General features: G+C 50.1%; 2 long non-coding RNA genes across 2 annotated transcripts in view; one reads left to right on the top strand and one right to left on the bottom strand.

Moving 5' to 3' along the window:
• The window catches only part of LOC309375589, a 173,636-nt gene that overhangs the window by 109,480 nt on the left and 40,314 nt on the right, over nt 1–23,842 (top strand). The window lies entirely within an intron of this gene.
• LOC309377190 lies at nt 12,106–12,730 on the bottom strand. The gene is made up of 2 exons (XR_014171482.1): nt 12,273–12,730; nt 12,106–12,238 (listed from the first exon to the last, which is right to left on the bottom strand). It is a non-coding gene; the product is annotated as an uncharacterized lncRNA (long non-coding RNA).

Genomic DNA, 23,842 nt, shown 5'->3' on the forward strand with positions numbered 1-23,842 from the left:
GTCTACCAACCCCTGCATTTGCACCCTACAACCGTCTGGGAGTTGTAGTGTCATGGGCAGAGCTATCCCAGGGACTGTTGATTCCATCTGAGGCCCTTTTACTGACTTGCCTCCCAGCCCTTGGCCTCTTTGGTGGGCTGGGACCTGCCGTTTCCCACCTGTGCCTCTTGTGGTTTGAACCTTTCCTCTACACTGGCCCCCAACAGGGATTCCTCTGTCTTCCTATCAGGACACTGCTTTGCCAAATGCCCCTGTCAACCACACACAAAGCAACTGCACGTCTCCCTATGGCATTGACTCCCTTCTTGCCATGCCATTCTAGTCTTCCTCCTTCCTGCCTTAACCCCAGCTGTAGGGAAGCCCTGACTATCTCCCCAGTGACTGCATTGGCTGCATCTTTGCCATTTCATCCAGGATCAATGCATTCAATCCTGCCCTATACATGGCCTCAAGAGGCCCATTGTTCCGTTGCCAGTCAACCTTCCGCACTAACGAATTGAAGGCAGTCCAGTAAGAGGCCACAGATCCACCCCCTTGTCGCAGATTCAACAGTTGTTGCTCAGCTGCAGCATTCTTCAATGGACTTTGGAACATGGCATCCATCAACTCCCAGAACTCCCGCAGGTTTCCCAGGGCACTGTGCTGGGCCTCCATTAAAGGACTCGTCCAGTCTTTAGCTGGCCTCTCCAGCCAACTGATCAGATAAGCTGTGTGATGTTTATCTGAGCTGAATTCTGCTGCTCTCATGTCCAGAATGTATCTGGCTTCCATTTTAAAGGCAGCATAACATTCTGGGTCCCCATTGTGTTTGGAAAGGTGAACCTGAGGTTCCTTTCAGGCTCTGTGTTCAATCTTTGTTTTAATTTAGGGCCCCCATGAGGGTATCCAACTGGGATTGTAGCTGCCACGTGTAGTGTTTCAGCTCCATTATGGGGCCTGTGGACTCTCCTGCCCCTCCCCCTGCTCCCCCAGCTGCTTCTCCCCCAGCTTGTACTTGCCCTTGCATCTTGCTCCCTGTTTTCCTCCAGCGTGAGAGAGATGTTAGTCCTGGCAATCTGTAAGGCTTGGGTCTCTCACACGAGATGACTCCAGCAGTTAATTAATTAAGATTTATTGGTTCAACAAAAAGCCCCAGTTGGAGCTCCGCTAATTTCAGTCTTCGTCTGATGCCACAGTTGCCGGGACTGAGCTCTGCCCCCTTCTCCCCAAACAGGAGAAACTCCACCTCCTCTTCCTGTAATTTTCGTGCTTCTTGTCTAATCTCGTGAGTCTACGCAATCTGGGTGATTGCACTCTCTCTATTTCTGTGTCACTATCTGAGCCTTGCAGCTGAATTCCTGTGGCTAACTCCTTCTCCCTGCTCTTCCTCTGTGCCTGTTCTTTCGCTGCTTGTCAGAAAGTCCAGTTCTCAGCCATTACGGGACCATACATGAACACTGAGTTTTTCTGCTTTTTTGGTGCTGTATTAAGTGGTACACCATGTTATGTTTGAGCTGCATTGTACACCTGTCCAAAGATGAATTTATTAAAATCCAGATTTGTGCTCCTTTTTCCAGATATTAAGTCAAAATCAAGTGATTCATTATGCAACCAAAGGCAACATAATCAGTTAAGTATTTTCATATTGGACTCACATCTTAGTAAGAATGTGCTTGTTTGCACACAGAAGGTCCCAACTTCAATCCTTGGCATTTCCAGGTAATGCTGGAATAAACCCCTGGCAAGCTGCCGCCAATCAGTGTAGACAATAATGATCCTTAGGAACCAAGGGTGTGACTCTTTCTAAGGCAGCTTCCTCAGTTCTTAATAATTTAGGATTGGGCCATAGCTCAGTGGAAGAGCACATATTTGCATGCAGGGGGGCCCAGATTCCATACCTGGCATCTCCAGGTAAGGTTGGGAGAGACACCTTGTCTAAAACCCCAGTGCGGATATTAATGCTGAGAGAGATAGACCACAGCCAGGCTTGGTATAAGGCAGCTTCCTATGTCCCATGCATTTTGACCAGTAGCTTCTCAAACTCTTCATCTCTACCTCTGCTCTGCCCACAGACCATTTGAAAGTTGCGGAGAATCTCAGCAGATCACCTAATGCTTTTTCTGCCTGTTGTAGCAATTGTAATGATGGTGCTCAACGTGTATGATTTCTAGTTGAATCAAAATTAAACCTTAATTTTAGCCTCCCATTTACTGTCTTGCTTACCTTTCGGGTTAACTGCCAGGTTCTAAGAATGATGGAGCAGCTCCAGCCCCAGCCCCAGCTGTTCTTCACAGACATGTCCCAGACCTCCTCAGTGAAGCTCATGGACTACTGGTGGTCCACAGAGCACTATTTGAGACCATATTCCTAAATGGGGCTTGAGCAGGAGACTTTCTGGGGACCTGGTGGTTTTGATCTGCCTTCCCCTGATCTATTAGAGTATTATTAATAGCCTTACTTTTCCTCATTGCACATCAGTTTCTGCAAGAAGACCTGATGGACTCAGATTGAAGTTTTTTATCACACAAAACACAATGCATCTCGGGGGGAATGGATTTGCTCCTTCTGCCCTCTCTACAGGCCATGTCAGCATCAACTGACAAATGCTATGGGTGAAGCTAATGGAGCCATGACAGCAGAGAAGGTCAGAAGGGCATATACCGACTGACTGCTAACACAGCATGTTTAAAACATTTCACACAGCAAGGGAGTTGATACTGCAGGGTCACAAAAGCAGGAGATAGACGGGGGGGGGGGGGTTGAAAAGTGATTTGAGTTGCTGGGGGAAATGAGTGGGAGGAGTGCCATTGCGCTCAGGTCCTGCTTGTGGCTGGGAACATGAGTACATCAGAAGAGTCTGGTAGCTCAGGCCAAGGCCCTTTCTGGTCCAGTGTCCTGCTCTCACAGTGGACAACCAGATGCCTATGGGAAACCTGCAACAAGGCCTAAGCACAGCAGCTGCCTCCTTCCCTGTGGCATCTAGCAACTGGTATTGAGAAGCTTTGCTGCCTCTGATCATGAAGGTAAAAGAAAGCCATGTGGCTAAGTAGCCATTGATAGCTCTCCATGAAACTGTCCAATATTCTTTCAGAGCATCCAAATGGGGGCCATCCAATTCCATAGTTTAAGTGTACATAGCCTGAAGAAGTATTTTATTCAGCTTCATTGGATATGCATGAGTTCTAGTGCTAGGAATAGGGGGGACAGGAATTTTATCTATCCCCTTCTCCATATGATGCATTGCTTTTTATACAGGCAACTCCCCATTTATGTGGTGGTGATGTTCTGAGGTACCACGTGTTTAAGTGAAACTGCAAATATTGGGAACTCCATTGAAAGCCCGGCAAACACCCTCTAAACCTCTGGAAATGCAAAGGCTCATGGGATTGCTAGGCACTATTTTTGTCCACTTTGGCCGTTTATGCACTCTTTTAGGGCCATTTTTGTCCCTTTTCGTGTGATCTCTGGGTTCACAGCAATGCACACATGCAGTCACATGTGCCTTGAACATGCATAAATGGGGAGTTGTCTGTATTTCTATCATGTTGACTCTTGCTAGCTTTTGCTCTGCAGCGACTAGCCCTGAACTCTGCAACCTTTCCTCATAGTGACATCCCTCCAGCATCTTGATCATTTGGGTTGTCCTTTTCCGAATCTTTTCCAACTCTGCAATATCCTTTTTCAGGTGTGGTGAGCAGAACCACTTCATGAGAAAACCAAAACTGAAGAAATACTGTCTGCTCCAAGCAAACGCCTTTTTGGGAAACAGTCAGTGGTTTCCAGGCCCCTCCACCACCACAGATGCCCATATTCAAGAGGTTAGAAAAGCAAGGCTCCTCCAGCAAAATCCTGACACCCCTTCTGGGGAGCATGGCAGGCTAAGTAAATAGAAGGCGGCTCCTGTTTCAGCTGAAGCCTAAGAGAGCAGGGATTGGCTTGCCCTCCCAACCTTGAAAGTTGAGGCAGGAGCCCAAAGGGAAGTTCGTGAGATGGCTCATCTAGTGGCATAGCTAGCTGCTCAGGTGCCCGGTGGGGGTGGAGCGTGCTGCATGGGGCCTCTCCCCCACCTCCCCCTCAGCTGTAGGGCAGCTGAGGGAGATGCGGTGGGCAGACGCAAGCCCTACGCTGCTGTTTCACTCCCAGGAGAGATGTGTGGCTCAGGCATGCTGCAGACCCTGCGGTAAGTGCTGGACCCTGCGGTGTAGCGCCCAGTGCCAGCCGCGTATTTTTACGTTTGTTGACTGAACGAAAAAGTTTCGTGAGCCCAATTTTTTTTAACTTATATTTTTGTCATTTTGTCACCCCCTCTCCCAGTGATGACACCCAGGGCAGCCCGCACCCCGCTTCCTCTGCCACTGGGTTCTTGAGAGCCAGCCCATCGGACTCCCTTCGCTCTCTGACCAAAGCAGTTTGCTCCTTCACACGAAGGCAACCTGGAGGTAAAATCAGATGGCGCAACCTCGCCTGTATGTGGTTGTTTAGAAGGCGATTCATAAATTAAGGATGATAATAATATTAATGCTTCCTAGCTCTAGCACAGACTTGCCCAACCTGGTGCAAATCCCATCAGCCCCAGCCAACACAGCATGATGGGAATTTGAATTCAAGCCATCTGGGTCCAAGACTGAAAAATGCTGCTCCAGGAACTGAAGACTACTCCAGACAGTCTGTCGACTAAGCATCTATCCCCTTTCCTTGCAAAAGTTTACAAGGAGGTTAGATAATGTCCAGCCCCTACCAAGCCTTTCTTCTAACTGGTTTTCAGGGATGTTATGGGCAGTGGCGTAGTGTGGGGGGTGCAGGGGGGGCCGGCCACACCGGGCGCAACATCTGGGGGGGCGCTCGCACTCGCAGCTCTCTGCCCCTACTAAAATCCATGGGTTAGGAGGCACAAATTACTTGCCTTGCCCCGGGTGCTGACAACCCAAGCTACGCCACTGGTTATGGGACAATGTGCTCTCATCCTCATTTGCTGTGCAATGTTCATTCATTTCTCCTTAAATCGTTTATCCACCCCATGCTTCTCAGTGTGCTTTTTAAATGACTTTTTAAATGGCAGAAAGGCTGTGGGGGTTTTGTTTTTATTAAGTGGAGTTGAGGAGCAAGGGTGACAGAGCAATTTAAAGGTAAAGGTAAAGGTACCCCTGCCCATACGGGCCAGTCGTGTCCGACTCTGGGGATGCGCACCCATCTCGCTTAAGAGGCCGGGGGCCAGTGCTGTCCGAAGACACTTCTGGGTCACGTGGCCAGCGTGACGAAGCTGCTCTGGCGAGCCTGCACCAGAGCAGCACACGGAAACGCCGTTTACCTTCCCGCTATAAAGCGGTACCTATTTATCTACTTGCACTTAAGGGTGCTTTTGAACTGCTAGGTGGGCAGGAGCTGGGCCCGAACGACAAGAGCTCACCCCGCTGCGGGGATTCGAATCGTGGACCATACGATCAGCAAGTCCTAGGCGCTGAGGTTTTACCCACAGCGCCACCTGCGTCCCACGACAGAGCAATTTAATCGTCCTTAATTGTGCAAACTGAGAGCTTAGAAGAGAAGAAGAAGAAGAGTTTGGATTTGATATCCCGCCTTTCACTCCCTTTAAGGAGTCTCAAAGCGGCTAACATTCTCCTTTCCCTTCCTCCCTGTTATGTACCGAGTCGAATAGGATCCAAACTGCAGCAGTCTGATTGGTCCTAGAACAATAGGCTCCAAAAGGCAGCAGTCTGATTGGTCCTAGAACAATGCAGCAGTATGATTGGTTAGCAGGAACCACCCAATCATGCTCCAGATAGAAGTGAATCCACAACCTGATTGGCTTACAGTAGAATTCCGGAATTAGCCAATCATGTGCAGCCCATTGTGTAAATAATGTATATAAAGCAGATACTCTGAGGGGACATTTATTCATTCCTCCTCACCACTATGAGCTGAATAAAGAGCATGAAATCACTTTGCGACTCTGAGTATATTTCACTGGCGACGAAGGTGGGATCCCGCTGAACTGACTGCCACACACAGCACCGCAGCACCGCCACCTGCCGCACCGCTGCCTCGCACCATGTATCCAGGCTTCAGCTCCGGGACCCAAGGAACTCAGAATGGCAACCGACAGCAGCTTCTTGCCGTTCAACCCAGCATCTGGAGACTGGGAAGCGTACGCCTCCCGTTTCACCTTCCTCCTAGAAGCCAAAGGGATCACCGATGAAGAAGACGCCAAGAAGAGGGCAATATTCTTCAGCGTCTGCGGAGAGGAGACGTTTGAAATCGCCCGGGCTCTCCTTGCACCTGAAGACGTCGCCACTGTTCCATACAAAACCATAATGGAACAGCTAAAGGGGCACTTTTCGCCACAGCCCTCAGTGGTGGCTCGTCGAAATGCCTTCTACGCAAAGCGGCAAGCCCCTGGGGAAACCATAACTGGGTTTGTGACCTCTCTCCGCCAAGCTGCCCGGTTCTGCAACTTCTCAGAGCTGGAGAACATGCTTTGTGACCGCCTCGTCGGTGGCCTGAAGGATGAGAAGCTGCAACGACGCCTCTACGCTAAGAAGAACCTAACTTTCCAGGTCGCTCTGGAGGAGGCCCTGGCAACGGAAGCTGCCGAGAGGTCGACGCAAGAGGCACGGCCGAGCCAGCCGTCCCAACCGAGGGTCCACCACGAAGACCTCACCAACAACTCAGGATCCGACAGGGAGGAGGTGCACCGAGTACAGCAGCGCACTCAAGCAGCCCACATACCACAGCTGCCTCGACGAGAAGGAGGGAACTGTGCAAGCTGTGAAGAAAGTCACGAGAGGAGGACCTGTCGTTTCCGCAACGCAGAGTGCAGGCAGTGCAGAAAATTGGGACACATCGCCCGGGTGTGTCGGGCTCGGCCCACCCGACGCCAGGCATCAGATGACCAATCCAGGAGCCCCAGGTCCCGGGGCCCAACGCACCAAGGCAACTCAACGGAGCTCACGGACTTCCAGGTATACCAGTTGCCCCACCCCAACGTAGAGAAAATTTATGTAGAGGTACGGATAGAGGGGGCCCCATGCCGCATGGAGCTTGACACGGGTTCAACTCTATCCATAATCTCGGCAAGGACCTTAAGGAAACTGTGTCCTACTTGGGGTCCCAAACTCAGACCGGCCCCATTCACCCTCCGGGACTTCCAGAAACGTAAGGTCCCCACAATGGGGGTGGGGACCTTCAGGGTGCAATACCAAGGGCGGACGCGGCAACTGGACTTGCTTGTGGTCAAGGGCCCCTACATTAGCTTACTGGGATTGGCATGGTTTGGACCACTGGGGCTAGCCATCACCGGGGTGAACCACATGAGCTTACAAGTGGATGTGGACGCCATATGCAAGGAATTTCCGGGGGTTTTCGATGGGAAATTGGGACAGTATACGGGCCCCCCCATTGCTCTACAGCTTGACCCTGCAGTACGACCGGTCAGGCTCAAGGCCCGCCGGGTCCCGTTCGCCCTGAAACCCCGTATAGATGAGGAATTGGACCGACTCGTGGAGCAAGGAGTGCTGGAGCCGGTGCCTAATGCCCCCTGGGAAACCCCAATCGTCACACCCGTCAAGCCTAATGGTTCGGTCCGCATCTGCGCAGACTACAAATGTACCATAAACAAGGCCCTCACGGCCCATGCATACCCAGTGCCAGTGGTCAGCCATGTCCTTGCCACCCTGGCTGGGTCGAAAATTTTTGGCAAGCTGGACTTGGCCCAAGCATATCAACAGCTGCCAGTAGATGAGGCTACAGCAGAGGCACAGACGATTGTGACGCACAGAGGAGCGTTCAGGGTAAAGCGGCTGCAATTCGGGGTCAGCGTGGCACCAGGCATATTCCAGAATCTAATGGACTCTCTCCTTAAAGGGATTCCTGGTGTCACCCCCTTCTTCGATGATGTGTTGATTGCCGGGCCCACACCCGAGGAGTTTGAGGACCGCCTCCGCACCGTTCTGCACCGTTTCCAGACGGCGGGTCTCAAGGTGAAGCGGGAAAAATGTCTACTAGGAGTGCCTCAGGTGGACTTTCTGGGATTTATGGTGGATGCAGAAGGGGTCCACCCAACTGGGGACAAGGTACGGGCCATTTGTGATGCTCCAGCGCCCAAGAACAAGACTGAACTTCAGGCCTTCTTGGGACTATTGAACTTTTACCATTCCTTCCTTCCCCACAAGGCGGCGGTAGCGGAGCCCCTACACAGACTCCTGGACAAGCGGGCTCCTTGGGTGTGGGGCCAGCGCCAGGAGGCCGCATTCCAGGCAGTCAAGGACTTGCTTGTCTCAAACTCGGTCTTGGCACACTTTGACGAGAGGCTGCCAGTTGTGCTAGCATGCGACGCCTCACCCTATGGCATTGGCGCTGTCCTGGGACACCAACTCCCGGATGGAAGAGAGGTACCGGTGGCATACTTTTCCCAGACACTCAACGAAACCGAGCGGAACTACTCGCAAATCGACAAGGAGGGTCTGGCAATCGTGAAGGGAGTAAAAAAATTCCATGCTTTCTTGTACGGGCGGCCCTTCACCGTGGTGACTGACCACAAGCCATTGCTTGGCTTGTTTGCCCCCGAAAAGCAAACCCCCCAAGTGCTGTCTCCTCGCGTCCTCAGGTGGTCAATTTTCCTTGCCAGCTACCAGTATGCACTGATTCACCGCCCTGGAAAGGCCATGGGCCATGCAGACGCCCTCAGCAGGCTACCACTACCGGAAACAGGCCCCGACCCAGCACCTGCACAAGAGGTTATGAGCCTGGAGCTGCTTCCCAACCGCCCCATTCAGGCACAAGAAGTTGCACACCATTCGAAGAAAGATAGGGTCATCTCCTGGGTCCTGGACTGGGTGTGGAGGGGATGGCCCAGCAGCAGCCCCGGGCCAGAATTCGCCAGCTACACAACCCGCAAACATGAACTGTCAGCCCACAAGGGGTGCCTGTTATGGGGAAGCAGGGTCGTTGTTCCCCAGCCCCTCCGCAAAAGGGTCCTCATAGCCCTACACGAGACACACCCAGGGGTAGTAAGAATGAAGGCCCTTGCCAGGAGTTACGTGTGGTGGCCGGGGATCGACGGAGAGATAGAGGCCTGGGTCAAACACTGCCAGGCCTGCCAAGAATCCCGCCCAGATCCCCCAAGGGCCCCAGTCCAGTCATGGGAGTCCGCCCGAGCACCATGGTCACGCCTGCATGTGGACTTCGCTGGCCCCTTTCAGGGAAAAACATTCTTCATAGTGGTGGACTCCTACACCAAATGGCTGGAAGTCGCACTGGTACCGTCCACTTCTACGTCCGCAGCCATCCGGGTACTACGCCGGCTGTTTGCAACCCACGGGCTCCCTGACACTCTCGTCTCAGACAACGGGACTGCATTTACGTCAGGAGAATTTCAAACCTTCACAGTGCAGAACGCCATCCGCCACATCCGTTCGGCGCCATTCCACCCGGCCACCAATGGCCAAGCAGAACGCATGGTGCGAACCACAAAGGACATCCTTCGCCGCATGACGCAAGGGGATTGGGAGTACCGCCTTGCCACATTCCTTCTAGCACAGCACAGCACCCCCAGCTCAACGACTGGCCGGAGCCCCGCTGAACTACTAATGGGTCGGCGCCTTGCAATCAGATTGGACCGCCTTTACCCCGATAGAGCTCAGGATGAGGTAGTGGTGGGAGAAGGCAGGAACCCCCGGACCTTCACGGCCCAGGACCCAGTGTACACAAAGAATATTGGGGCAGGCCCTGCATGGGTACCCGCCACAGTCACCAGGGTCACTGGCCCCGTGTCGTACGAGGTGCTAACAGATGGGGGGCAATGCTGGCGCCGCCACTGCGACCAGATACGGCGATGATTCCCGGGAGAAAACCAGGAGGAGGAGGACAGGTCAGAGGAGTCCCAAGGGAACAGTGGGGCAGTGAGGCCCATAGAGCAGCAGGGGCAAGCAGGAGAGGCAGAATCAGAAAATACAGAGAGGACCCGTGAGGCCGAAAGGACACCGGAACCAGAACCATGACTGAGCGAGCCGGTTGCGCCAGACCAAACAGCCCCATCACAGCCAGCATCCGTGGAACACGAGCCAGAACCTGAACCCCGGACCAGGGAACACCCCAGGTCGCAACGCACACGTAGGCCGCCGGCGTACCTTGAGGACTATGAATGCGACCTCCCGGGCAGGACTGGAACTTAGAGGGGAGGGGTGTTATGTACTGAGTCGAATAGGATCCAAACTGCAGCAGTCTGATTGGTCCTAGAACAATAGGCTCCAAAAGGCAGCAGTCTGATTGGTCCTAGAACAATGCAGCAGTATGATTGGTTAGCAGGAACCACCCAATCATGCTCCAGATATAAGTGAATCCACAACCTGATTGGCTTACAGTAGAATTCCAGAATTAGCCAATCATGTGCAGCCCATTGTGTAAATAATGTATATAAAGCAGATACTCTGAGGGGACATTTATTCATTCCTCCTCACCACTATGAGCTGAATAAAGAGCATGAAATCACTTTGCGACTCTGAGTATATTTCACTCCCCCACAACAAACACTCTGTGAGGTGAGTGAGGCTGAGAGACTTCAGAGAAGTGTGACTGGCTCAAGGTCACCCAGCACCTGCATGTGAAGGAGCGGAGACATGAACCCGGTTCCCCAGATTATGAGACTACCGCTCTTAACCACTACACCACACTGGCTCTCTTATCCTGGCTTCCTTTTGTGCTGTGTTTCAAGGCACAGGTCCGCATTTTAAAGCAATGTGTCTTAGTGCTTTTGTGGGGTTTTTGCCTCAAACTTTCCCTCTGAAAACTTGCTCTTTCCTGCCTGCTGAATCAGAGCATTTATTCGATTTAGCATGAAAGAGCAGAGTTTTCTGGGGAGAGCAATGGGCAAAAAAAAAAGTCCAAAAGAGATGGACTGGGAAAGCAGGGACCTGTCCCTAGAAAACACAGGGCAAAAGGTGGGGGGGAGCCCTTAAATGTCTGGTATGCACTTAAAACCCTCCCACAAAATGCTGGCAGTCTGGAGGTGACCAGCCTGGTCAACCACCTGGAATCATTGCCATTATTCCTCCTCAAAACCATCCAAGTTGGCCTTCAAGCCAGGCTCCACCTACCCACGCGGAAGTTGCTGTTTCTGAGTTTACATGAAGCCACTCCCAGGTGCTTCCTTTGGAGTTTCTCCCCGGCAGCACAGTTTTTAGCACATGCACCGCGGGGGGGGGGGGGCAAAGATCCGCCCAGCGCCCCCAAATTTAGTTTAGCCCCCAAACTAACTTATATTATGTTTATGTCGGACACCACGCTTACGCCTTATCTCTTGTTTATATTTACTTTAATAAATATTATTTTTTTTAAAAAAAAGTCCTTTAGTGAAACAGTAGGTATACATTTCGGTAATACCTAGGTATATATGCATTTTGTTTTTCTAGCTCGATCAAAATTATTTATTTTTCATAACAGGTAGATAGTTAGCTTAGGCAGCTTCAGCGGTGAGCACCTGGCACCCCCCAGAATTTGGCGCCTGGGTGCCCCGCACCCCTTGCACTCCCGGGTAAAGACGGCCCTGCTGCCCAGCTGGACAGGCTCAGGACAGCCAATGGATGTCGGAGCCAGCCGTCACAAATGGCACTTGTTTAGCATAAAATAAAGACACAGAGAGCCTGCAATATTTTCATGGACGGAGGGCAGCTCATTCCAACTTCTTCTCCCTCTCCGGTAACTTTTATTATCCTTTGTTCTGTCCAGCTGCATGGCCGTTTGCCAATCTCATGTTACCTCATCCGGTTAAGCTTTTATTGCACCCATCGCCATATAAGGTCATTACATTCCAATACATTGTAAAGCTCAGAGTGCTGGTCACGAGGTCTGGAGGTACCCTGCAGCATTTACAACTTTACAACTTTACTACCCTGCAGCATTTACAACTTTACAACTTTACTACCCTGCAGCATTTACAACTTTATGGCTTTATGACTCCCACATGCCCTCTTTCTTTATTTTATTAATCAGAGTCATAAATGTCAGTACCAATACGATTATATCGAGTGCGATAAGCGACTCCTGTTAAACCGGAAGCGGGCCGCGGACTGGAGAACCTTGCAGTACACATAGAAATTAAAGAAGGAATACATTGTATACAGCAACACAAAATAATGCAAATAACTACTATAATGATCACTAAAATCAATAAATGTCGAAGCCAACTTCCATCCGGAAGCCAAGAATATAAGAATTCTGATTCCAAGCTGCATGGTAGGCTTCCTTTCTAGTTTATAGCCATGCACTGATGTCACTTCTATAGCACTGAGATTGGTCACTGTATGTTCCTGTAAGAGAACAAGAGCTATTAAAAGTGAATTTCAATGTATATTGACAGTTTGGATATATGCCCCATGATTCTTTCCCCTCTCTAATTCGAAAACAAACAGGAGCAGGCTCATGGAGGGTCAATTGTACTGGAGGCCAAAAGGTTTGCTTAGGGGATATAATATTAGTAAATTGAAAAGATCCATTGACAGGCACACCATGAAGCATTATGCCGGAATGACTGGCAAAAGGGGGCATGTGCATACATAACCAACATTTAGAAGCATGCAATAAACTGGTAAACTTAATCATATCTTGCACAAAAATATTATTCCTCCATATCTTATGATAATTTTCTCCCCTAAATGTCTTATTCAACAACGCTGTTCTTATAGTTCGAGAGTGGCTGAGCCTTGGATGCTGCCGGCCAGAGTAGGATTCTGATGACAGCGGCTTGCCAGCTGATAAGGTGAAACTGGACTGGGTCGTCTGCTTCTCTTCCTTGTATAACGGTGCAGCAAAGGATGGCAAGGCGAATGGTTAGGAAGGTGCTTCCGCGGTTGAAGATGCTCGCCATGGCCGCACGCATCGAGCTGGAACCCACAAAGGCTTGTCCTCTACGTCCACTGCTGCGTATCCTCGTCCCCATGTAATCAGCGGGACAGGTCCATGCCACGCAGGATCAGGCAAGCGTCGGTACACCACCAAGGGGCGGGGGAGTGCCTCTTCCTTCCTAAAATGCAATTCAGTGGGGGTATGGGTCCTGTTATGTGGATATAAAAAGATGGTTAAGCACAAAAAGAACTTGGTGAACAGCCGAAGGGATGTCTGCTGTTGGTATGCTTCGGCCGCCAAGCTGTTTAAGCGCTAGTGCTTTGAACGTCAGGTGTGCTCTTTCCACTATCGCTTGCCCTGTGGAGTTAAAGGGTATACCATGAGTTAATTTCAAATTCCACAACATACAAAATTCCGAAAATGTTTTAGAAATATATGCTGGACCATTATCAGTTTTGATGCACGCAGGTTTACCCATGACTGAGAAACAGCGAATGGTGTGTTGGATCACATGACGAGCTGTTTCCCCCCTCATGGGCGTAGCCCATATGAATCCAGAGTGGGTGTCCACCATGAGGTGAACCTTGGAGAGTGGAGCCAACACAGGTGTGTGTGTGTGACATCCATCTGCCAACACGCCAATGCAGATGTGCCCCTAGGATTGACAGCATCAAAAGGAACGGCCAGCTGAGATTTTGAACAGGAAGCACATTGGGACACAATATCCCTAGCTTGGGCCAAAGCAATAGAAAACTGCTTAGCCAATGCTTTCGCAGGGAGATGAAAGGTGTTATGACATAGTACAGGATCAGAAAATAGAGAAAAGGCAGAAATGTTCTTCAACCCTGCATCTGCTCTTGCATTGCCCTCTGCTAAATACCCTGGGTGCGATGTGTAGGAGCGAAGATGTGCAACATAATAAGGGAACTCTCTGTGCTGAAGTAAGGCCTGCAGGGCGAGAAACAAAGAAAACAAGTCAGAATCCAAGGAAGGAGTTATATAAGATATTGGTAAAATAGCAAAAAGGCGATATACATACTGAGTATCCACAATAAGATTGAAAGGTTGAGTAGGAAAGGATTGAAAGGCAAGAATCACAGCTGCTAGCTCAGCTCACTGAGCAGAAGATTGTGGAGGGGTAAATAAACATTTCCATTTTCCTCCCTCCCCCCACGTCACTACTCCCCTACTTCTTGTTCCATCCATGAAAAGGGTTAGTGCAGAGGGGAGAGGTGTGAGAGACAAGGGGGTAGCCAGAACATAGGTGACCTGTGTCAGAAATGTCAAATGGTCATCCTTCGGAGGGCTAAAAATGATGACACCTATAAAATCTGCTAAGGCGATTTGCACAGCAGCATTAGTTATGAATAAGTGCTGCTGTTCTGTCTGTGAGAAAGGCAAATAGATTGATGCGACATCGAAACCGCTCAAGGTCAAGGCACGAGAACGGCCTTTTATGACAATGTCTGATGTGGATTCAATTACTGAATCAATTTTTTTGGGTGGGGTATTTGGTAAATGTAACCATTCTATAATGCAGATAGTCTTCTTTTTGTCCGTCTGAGCATATAAGATCCCTGTTGACAACAAGGCAGTAGCAAACACTGCTAGATGCAGCTCATGTGCAAAGGCTTCTGTGATCCTGTCCATGAGAATAGATCGCAGGTGCTGATTAATGGTTTGTAATGCAGTGATCATTGCTGAAGTGACCTGGATTACATCTGCTGGATCCTTGTGGCCTGCGAACGCTGAAAACAATGGCGATAATGTGCTGGTAGGTAATGCAAGGAAAGAGCGAGCCCAATTCAGATGCCCAAGAAGTTGTTGCAATTGCACAAGCTTCATGTTTGAAGGGATAGTCAGTTGGGGAACAATAGGCAGTGCTGCTTGTGCAGAGACTTTATGTCCCAGGTAGGTGGCGGGCAACGTCAATTGAATTTTTTCAGGTGCTACGTAGAGTCCCGCTTCTGCTAACGTGGCAGAAAGTTCTTGGAAAATGCCAGGCGGGAGTTCCTTTGCAGCGATCAAATATACCGTAAACCAACTGACCGACAAACATATCTACATGCCTCTAGCTACCATCCCAAACATACCAAACAGTCCATTGTATATAGCCAGGCACTACGTTACAGCCGTATCTGTTCCAATTCTACAGACAGAGACTCTCACCTCAGAGATCTACAGCAAACCTTTTTAGAACTAAAATACCCAGCAGATGAAGTTAGATAACAGATCAACAGAGCCAGACTGATACCCAGAGAGAACTTGCTGCAAGACAGACCCAAAAAAGAAAATAACAGAACACCTCTAGTCATCACATACAGCTCCCAAGTTAAAACAGTACAACGCATCATCAGAGATCTACAACCTCTCCTGGACAATGACAGTTCTCTTTCTCAAGCTCTGGGAGGAAGACCTTTCATTGCCTAGAGACAGCCACCCAATCTTAAACAACTCCTAACCCACAATAATACTACAACCAGACTTAACACGGACACTGGCACCAGAGCCTGCAATAAACCCAGGTGCCAACTTTGCTGCCACATACACCCGGACAACACCATTACTGGCCCCAACAACATCACACATGCCATCTCGGGACTGTTTAATTGCTCATCGTCTAACATTGTGTATGCCATCAAATGCCAACAGTGTCCTTCAGCTCTCTATATTGGACAAACAGGCCAAACCATACGCCAAAGAATAAACGGACATAAATCTGACATCAGGAATCACAAGACAGAGAAACCAGTAGGAGAACACTTCAATCTCCCAGGACATTCTATACAAGATCTCAAAGTAGCTGTTTTACAACAAAGGAATTTCAGAAATAGACTGGAAAGAGAAGCTGCTGAATTGCAACTTATTACCAAACTTAAAACCATGGAGAGACCTGGTCTGAACAAAGACATTGGATTCTTATCTCATTATACATGACAAAGCCATTTTTCACCTTCTCACCCCTTGCTTTTTCCTGTAAGACCTATTGCAGTCGTTAAGAGTCGTCAACAGGCTCATCACAGCTATCTGCCAATCACCCATTGTGGGAGTCATACAGCTAAGGCAGAGGCTTGTAAATACTGCAGGGTGCCCCCTGACATTCCTCTGGGCAATGATTACCTTACAAGGAGAGGGGAGTGTCAAGCCTTGACTGGATGAGGTAACGTGAGACATTGGAATGCAGCCATGCGGCTGGGCAGAACAAAGGAGAATAAATCAGAGAAGGGCAGAGAGAAGGGCTGCTCTCTCTTACTATGAAAATATAGCTGGCTTTCCGTGTCTTTATTTTATACTAAAGAAGTGCCACTTGTGACGGCTGGCTCCAACAAGTGGTGCCCTCTCTGAGGATCAATTAAAAGAAGAGGAAAACTTAAAAGAAAGCAGTGTGAGACAGACTTCAAAGAGAACCGTGAGAAGCAACTGAAAGCAAACAGTCTGAGGCAGACTAAGAGGATTTTCGATCCAAGCAGTGGATATCATCAACTTACCACGCCCGGAAAGGGCTTCAAGCGCTATTCATCTAAGGATCCCGGTGAGTCGATCCCTTTTATATTGATTTTAGAAACATGGGCAGCTCTTTGACTACTCCCCAACAGAAATTTTTAAGAGATTTAAAATTTCTCCTCTCCTCCAACAAATTGGAAGTTCCTGAGGGTGATTTGATACAGCTTATTCTGTGCATTGATGAACATTGTCCCTGGTTCCCTTTGAATGGAACATGGGAAATAAAACATTGGGATACGATAGGGACTCATTTTCATAGACATCCCAGCATAGGAATTCGAATTTTAAATGCTTGGTGTAAAATTCGATATGCTATGGGTTCTTTATCACCAAAAAATATCTCCATGGCTGTATTGCCAACATCACCCCTGGCTTCTTTAGTCCAGCCTGCTGTGATGCCGCCTGTTCCAGCACTTGCTTTGCCAGCACCCCCAGACCCCAAGCCTCCAGACTACAATTCCTCACCAGAGGACCCAATCCTGCAAAAATACAGTGGTCTGGCTGGAAATGACCCTGCTCTTTCAGCGGCAGAACAAGCTACCCCTTTTCAACATGCAGTACTTGCCTGTTCCTTATCTCAGGATACCATGGCATTCCCTGTTATTGTGCCCCCTGCTGGTGCTCCAGCAGGAACTCAAGCCCAGCACCAACCTTTTGACTTTAAAATCTTGAAAGAGCTCCAATTGTCAGTTAGGACAAATGGACTTCAAGCACCATTTACACAGGCTCTTTTAGAAGCCACATTAGCCCAGCTGTTGGTGCCAGATGACATCAAGCTTTTGGCACTGTCAGGGAATTGCCATCTAAAGCGCCGGGGGCGCAAAGGCTCACTGAGGTTGAGAGAGGAGTAGCAGCGGAAGAGGGAACCAGTAGAGGGCGAGCAAGAACTCCAAGGGAAAGTGAGTCGGAGGGATGGCTCAGAGACGCTTCCAGCGAAAACAGTGGGGAGGTCTCAGGACCTCCTATAGGGACACCCACACCTCGCCGGAAACTGTCACGCCGAGAGGCCAGACGACGTGTTTCCGTTAAAGAGCTTTTATGTTGGAAACGATTCCGAAAGCAGCCACTTTCGGATTCTACTAGTGATTGACGCAGCCATGCTGGAGGGGCTCCGTCACAGGCAGAGGTTTGAAAACCTGATCAAACTCTGAGGGACTTGCATTTTACGCACAAGCAGCTCATCGTCCCATCACAGCAATCCGAAAGTCACCGAAAGCCAGCTTGTGCAGGGAGAAGCATCATGAGCAACCCAGCCGGAACCGGAGGAGCAGGAGCAGCTGGAGGGGGTCCAAGCCTGGAAGAAAGGTACAGGGTGTTGGAGATCCAGTTGGCGCTGCAAACGGCGAGGCTTGAGGAGAGGAGGGCTCAGGATGCAGAAAAGGGAAAGGAGAAAACCACCCCGCTCGCCAGAAAGGTGCCAGGATTGGTGCAGAAATTCGGGGGGGATCCCAGGAACTATCATGCCTTTAGAACAGAGATGCAATACGCTCTAAACTTGCAGTTTGATGACTTCCCCGACGAGGAATCGCGAGTGGCTTTTGTGATTGGCCATCTCGAATCCGGGGCGAAAGATTGGGTTAGACCCCTGATGGTAGCGAATAATGAGATCCTAAAGGACACGAGGAAGTTTTTTCGTGCCATGGACCTGATGTTTTCCAGCGATATTGAGCAGGGGGTGGTGCGAAGGCAGTTAATGGCTTGCCAGCAAGGAAGCAGATCTGTCCGTGAGTACTGGACTGAGTTTACTATGCTGATTCATAAATTGGGGTGGGACCTATCGGCGGAGCCCATCCAAATGCTTTTCGAAGAGGGGCTTTCTTCAACCGTCAAAGATGAGCTTTCCCGGGGGCCCAGGGCGGAGTCTATGGATCAGTTAACCAAATCTGCGCTGTGCATAGGAGCGCGCCAGGAGGCGAGGGCTTTGGAAAAGCGGGAAGGGAAAGGAGACCGTTGGAGGGAGTTCCGCATTCCAGACATTCCAGAGCCACCTTTCCCGCCGGCAGAGCCGATGGAAGTTGGAACAGCGCGGGCGCGCGCAGTTTCAAATCCCAGCGAAGGGCGGAAGAAGGAGGGAAGGAGCGCCAAGAGATGTTATCTCTGCCAACAGCCAGGGCACTTTGCCAGAGTCTGCCCACAAAGAAAGGAATGGCAAGGGATGGCAGGAGCTGTTGGGGGAAAGGAAGAGGAAGGCAAGGAGCAAGTAAAAGCCAACGCCTGGCTGCCACCGTCGGGGCACAGCAGCCAGGCCAAAGAGCAGTGAAAGTGCCCATGCCGGAACCTCCCAGACCCGCTTTAGTGATAGAGGTGTTACTAGAACTGCCAAACGGACACCCACTAAAGATCAAGGCGCTTTTGGATTCAGGCAGCTCCTGTAATTTCATGAGTAAGGAGTTTGCAGCTGAGCACCAGATACAGACCATCCCTTTAAGTAACCCCTTGCAGGTGACTACGATTGACGGCAGAGAGCTGTTGGGGGGAGAAGTTAGCCAACAGACTGTCCCGATGATAATGAGGGTGGCAAGGCACACCGAACAGATAGCGTTTAATGTGGCCATCCTGGGAGGAGCGCCCATCATTTTGGGGATGAGCTGGCTGGCGCTACACGATCCGCTAGTGGGCTGGCATCAGAGGGTGGTCTCCTTTGGGTCAGCGCATTGCCTAGAACACTGCAAGGAGGGGAAGGTTTCGGGAGGAGACAGAGTCACCCTAGCCGGGATGGAAGTAATGGACAAAGGGAAGGTGCCCCCGCAATACGCAGATCTGAGCAACGTATTCAGCGAAAGGGAAGCAGACAAACTGCCACCGCATAGACCCTTTGACTGTCAAATCAACCTACTCCCTGGGGCCCAACTCCCAGTAGGCAAGCTGTACGCCATGTCAGACAGGGAGATGCAGGAGCTGAGGGAGTTCATTGACAAAAACCTGAAGCGAGGTTTCATCAGAGAGTCCCGAGCGGTGGGGGGCAGCCCAGTGTTTTTTGTGGACAAAAAGAACACAGACAAACCGAGACTGGTGTGTGACTTTAGGGCCCTCAATGCAGTGTCGGAGCCCCTGGCTTTCTCTATGCCCCGAATTGATGACATTTTGACCAGAGTAAGGAAGGGAAAGATTTTTACAAAGCTGGACCTGCGGGGGGCGTACAATCTGATACGCATAAGGAAGGGAGATGAATGGAAGACCACCATGTTTACCCCTTTGGGAGCCTTTGAATACCTCGTTATGCCCTTCGGTCTACAAGGGGGCTCCGCGTGTTTTCAAGCTTTTATAAACCACGTTCTGGGACCTTTGCTCTACAAGAATTGTGTGGCCTTTTCAGACGACGTGTTGGTGTATTCGGAAGATGAGGAACAGCATGTGAGGGACGTTCGAGAAGTGTTGGGCAGGCTGCAAGCCAACCAGCTGTGGGTGAAACTGGAGAAGTGCCAGTTTCATACCAAGGAGGTGGAATTCCTGGGGTACCGCTTGTCAGACAAGGGATTGGCCATGGATCCAGGCAAGGTCCAAGCGGTACTGGAATGGAAGACACCGAAGACCAAGAAGGACGTGCAAAGATTCTTGGGGTTTGGGAACTTTTATCGGAAGTTCATCAAGAACTTTGCCCACTTGACGGCGCCCATCACCGACTGCCTCAGCAGCAAGAAGAAATTTGTTTGGACGGTAGAGGCGGATCGAGCCTTTGAAGAACTGAAAAGGGCTTTCGCCTCGGAAGAACAACTTCTGCATGTGGATTTACGAAAACCCATGAGAGTGGAAACCGATGCATCCGACCGGGCGGTAGGGGCGGTCCTTCTTCAACCGGGGAGGAGTGCGTCGGAGTGGAGACCATGTGCCTTCTTCTCGCGGAAGCTGAATAAATCCGAGAGGAATTACACGGTGTATGACAGGGAACTACTTGCCATTCACGAAGCATTCCGGAGGTGGAGACATTTATTAATTGGGGCACAACACAAGGTGCAAGTGTGCACCGACCACAAGAATTTAGAGTATTGGAGAACAGCTCGAGTGCTCAACCAACGACAAGTGAGATGGGCACAGGAATTCTCCAAATTCAACTTTGAAATTTGTTATGTGCCAGGCCCAGAAAACGTCAGGGCGGACGCGCTCTCACGCAAACCAGAGTATTGGGAAGGGGAGGGGGTGATCGAAGAGAGACATGTCATCCCTGAGGACCGCTGGGTGTGTGGGGCAGCGCTGGTGGGGCAACGAGAACTGGTAGAGGAAACGGAAAATGATGAATATGCCCAGGATAAGCTCAGAGGTCTCAGGGGGGAGGGCGAGAGCCCCGGAGGTTTTGAGGAAAGAAATGGGGCATTGTATTACAAAGGGGCACTGTATATACCCGAAGGTGAATTGAGGGGGAGAGTACTCAAGCAGTTGCATGATAGCCCCACGGCGGGACATTTTGGACAACACAAGACCATGTGGTTGGTTACCAGGGAATTTTGGTGGTCTAAGGTGAGGGAAGATGTAAGGGAGTATGTAAGAGGGTGTGACCAATGTCAGCGAGCCAAAGGGGAAAGAAGGGCGCCGGCAGGGTTATTAGAACCATTACCCACACCAGAACGGCCTTGGGAAGCGATATCAATAGATTTTATGACGGATCTGCCAAAGTCCAAGGGGAAAACAGCCATCATGGTAGTAGTAGACCTGTTAACTAAGATGTGCCACTTTGTAGCATGCTCACATGCAGTCACAGCGGAAGAAACAGCGAAGTTGTTTGTAGAACACATCTTTAGGTTGCACGGGGCTCCCTTGAGGGTGATCTCAGATCGCAGCAAACAATTTACTTCCAGGTTCTGGAGGAAGCTCATGAGCTTGCTGCACGTGGAAGTCAATTTTTCAACTGCCCGGCACCCTGAAACCAACGGGCAGGCGGAAAGAGCAAATGGCATTCTTCAACAATATCTGAGGTGTTATGTCAATGACAGAGAGAACGATTGGGTCGAAAAGTTGGCGTTGGCAGAATTTGCCTACAATAATGCGGAGAATGTGTCCACAGGGATGAGTCCCTTTTTGGCAAATTACGGGTGTCACCCCAGGGCATTTCCAGGGGAAGGAGGGGAGAGATGGAGCGTCCCAGCGGCTGAACATTTTGTAGAAGAGATGGAAGCGATCCATCATCAGCTCCAGCTCAACTTAGAAAGGGCTAAGGCACAATATAAGAAGCAGGCAGACAAGAACAGAAGGGAAGGTGAAACCATAAGGGTGGGGGATCAAGTGTGGTTGTCAACCCAAGGGTTGCCGTTCAAAGGGGGTTGTAAGAAATTGAGGCCCAGAAGATTGGGACCCTTTGAGGTCATTCAGCAGGTCAACCCGGTAGCTTTCAAACTCCGATTACCCAACCACATGAAATTGCACCCAGTGTTCCACAGGTCGTTACTGTCACCATACAGGGGGGGACGTGAAGGGGAGTACGTCAGGGGACCAGCCTTGGAAGAGAGGGAACGCCGCAACCATGTAGCGGAAATCCTCGATTCCAGGTGGAAGGGAAATCAGGTGGAGTATTTGGTGGCGTGGGAAGGGGAACCGGAGTCAGAAAACACCTGGGTGAATGCAGAGGAAGTCAATGACGAGGTTTTAACAGAAACGTTCCACCAAAGGTTCCCGAGGAAACCTCAGCCGATAGCAAGGTTTAGGAGGGAGTATTTCGGCACCACCGATGAGGAAGAGGAAATGGAAGGGTTCGCGGAGTCGGAGTTGGAAGAGGGAGTGGACTCCGATGATGAAGATTACCGAGAGAGTAGGAACAGCAACAAGTGGAGGGAAGTGTTCGCGACGTCGGAAGACGAAGGAGGTTCTTTCAGGGGTTTTACCTCCTCACCGCCAGTAGGGGAGGAGACGGGAGGGGGTGAAGGGGGCCCTGGAGGGGAGGTGGATGTCAGGGAATTGCCATCTAAAGCGCCGGGGGCGCAAAGGCTCACTGAGGTTGAGAGAGGAGTAGCAGCGGAAGAGGGAACCAGTAGAGGGCGAGCAAGAACTCCAAGGGAAAGTGAGTCGGAGGGATGGCTCAGAGACGCTTCCAGCGAAAACAGTGGGGAGGTCTCAGGACCTCCTATAGGGACACCCACACCTCGCCGGAAACTGTCACGCCGAGAGGCCAGACGACGTGTTTCCGTTAAAGAGCTTTTATGTTGGAAACGATTCCGAAAGCAGCCACTTTCGGATTCTACTAGTGATTGACGCAGCCATGCTGGAGGGGCTCCGTCACAGGCAGAGGTTTGAAAACCTGATCAAACTCTGAGGGACTTGCATTTTACGCACAAGCAGCTCATCGTCCCATCACAGGCACGTACAGTGTTACCCCCATCAGCATCACGATGGGATTGTTTGCTCACGAATGGGAAACTGCCTGCCGTGGTTATGCTCCAGCATTGTTACAACAAGCAAGAGGGAATAATCCTAATCTTACCCTCACAGATGTGATGGATGCTATGATGGGGCATGGGCCTTTTGCTCAGGCTTCAGTGCAAGCCACACTGCTGCAGATCTTATTGAGGGATACTGCTCTTGCTGCTCAACAAGCAATGAGAAAAATCCCAGAACCCACCAGTATCCAGTCTAGGTGGGGTTCAATCAGACAAGAACCTAGAGAATCATATTCTTCCTTTATGGACAGGCTGATTCTAGCAGTGAGTAGACAAATTGAAAATCCTGAAGCCAAACAAATAATTATCAAACAATTGGCCTTTGAAAATGCAAATGAGGATTGTAAGGTTGCGTTGCACCCGATAATACACAATCCTGCCACAGACACAGCAGCCATGCTTCACATTTGTCAGTCTGTTGGTACAGCCACCCACAAGGCCCATTTGCTGGCAGCAGCGCTGAATAAAAACCAGCCTGTAGCCACCGATACAACATATTTCCAGCGTGGCAAACCAAGATCACCGATACCCCAGTGGGGGTAAAACAGCATCTACCAAAAGAAAAATCAGCAGCAGCAGCACCAATTTGTTTCTGAACAGCTTATTTCTGAACAATTGACTTTCGGCCACATTGAACTGTCTTCATCCCACTGGCCCCAGCAGACAGGAACGGTTTGCTTTTACATTGCCAGTATATAACAATTCTCAATCCACCCAGCAATATCAGTGGGTTGTCCTGCCTCACAGCATGCGGAACTCCCCTACACTTTGTCAGCATTTTATGGATGAAGCATCGAAACCTTTCCGCATGCGCCACCTAGAGGTGCTGAACACCAGCTGCATCTGGCAGTGTTTGCTACACCATTGTTGCCAACAGGAATTTTATATGCTCAGACGGACAAAAAGAAGACTATCTGCATTATACCCCTCCAAAGAACATTTATTCAGTAATTGAATCCACATCAGACATTGTTATCAAAGGACATTCACGTGCTATGGCTTTGAGCGGTTTTGATGTTGCATCAATTTATTTGCCTTTTTCACAGACTGAACAGCAGCATTTATTGATCACAAATGCTGCCGTGCAAATCGCCTTAGCAGATTTTATAGGTGTCACCATTTTTAACCCCCCAAAGGATGATCGTTTGACATTTCTG

Source organism: Podarcis melisellensis (genome assembly GCF_964234715.1).
Source record: "Podarcis melisellensis genome assembly, chromosome: 8".
NCBI lineage: Eukaryota > Metazoa > Chordata > Lepidosauria > Squamata > Lacertidae > Podarcis > Podarcis melisellensis.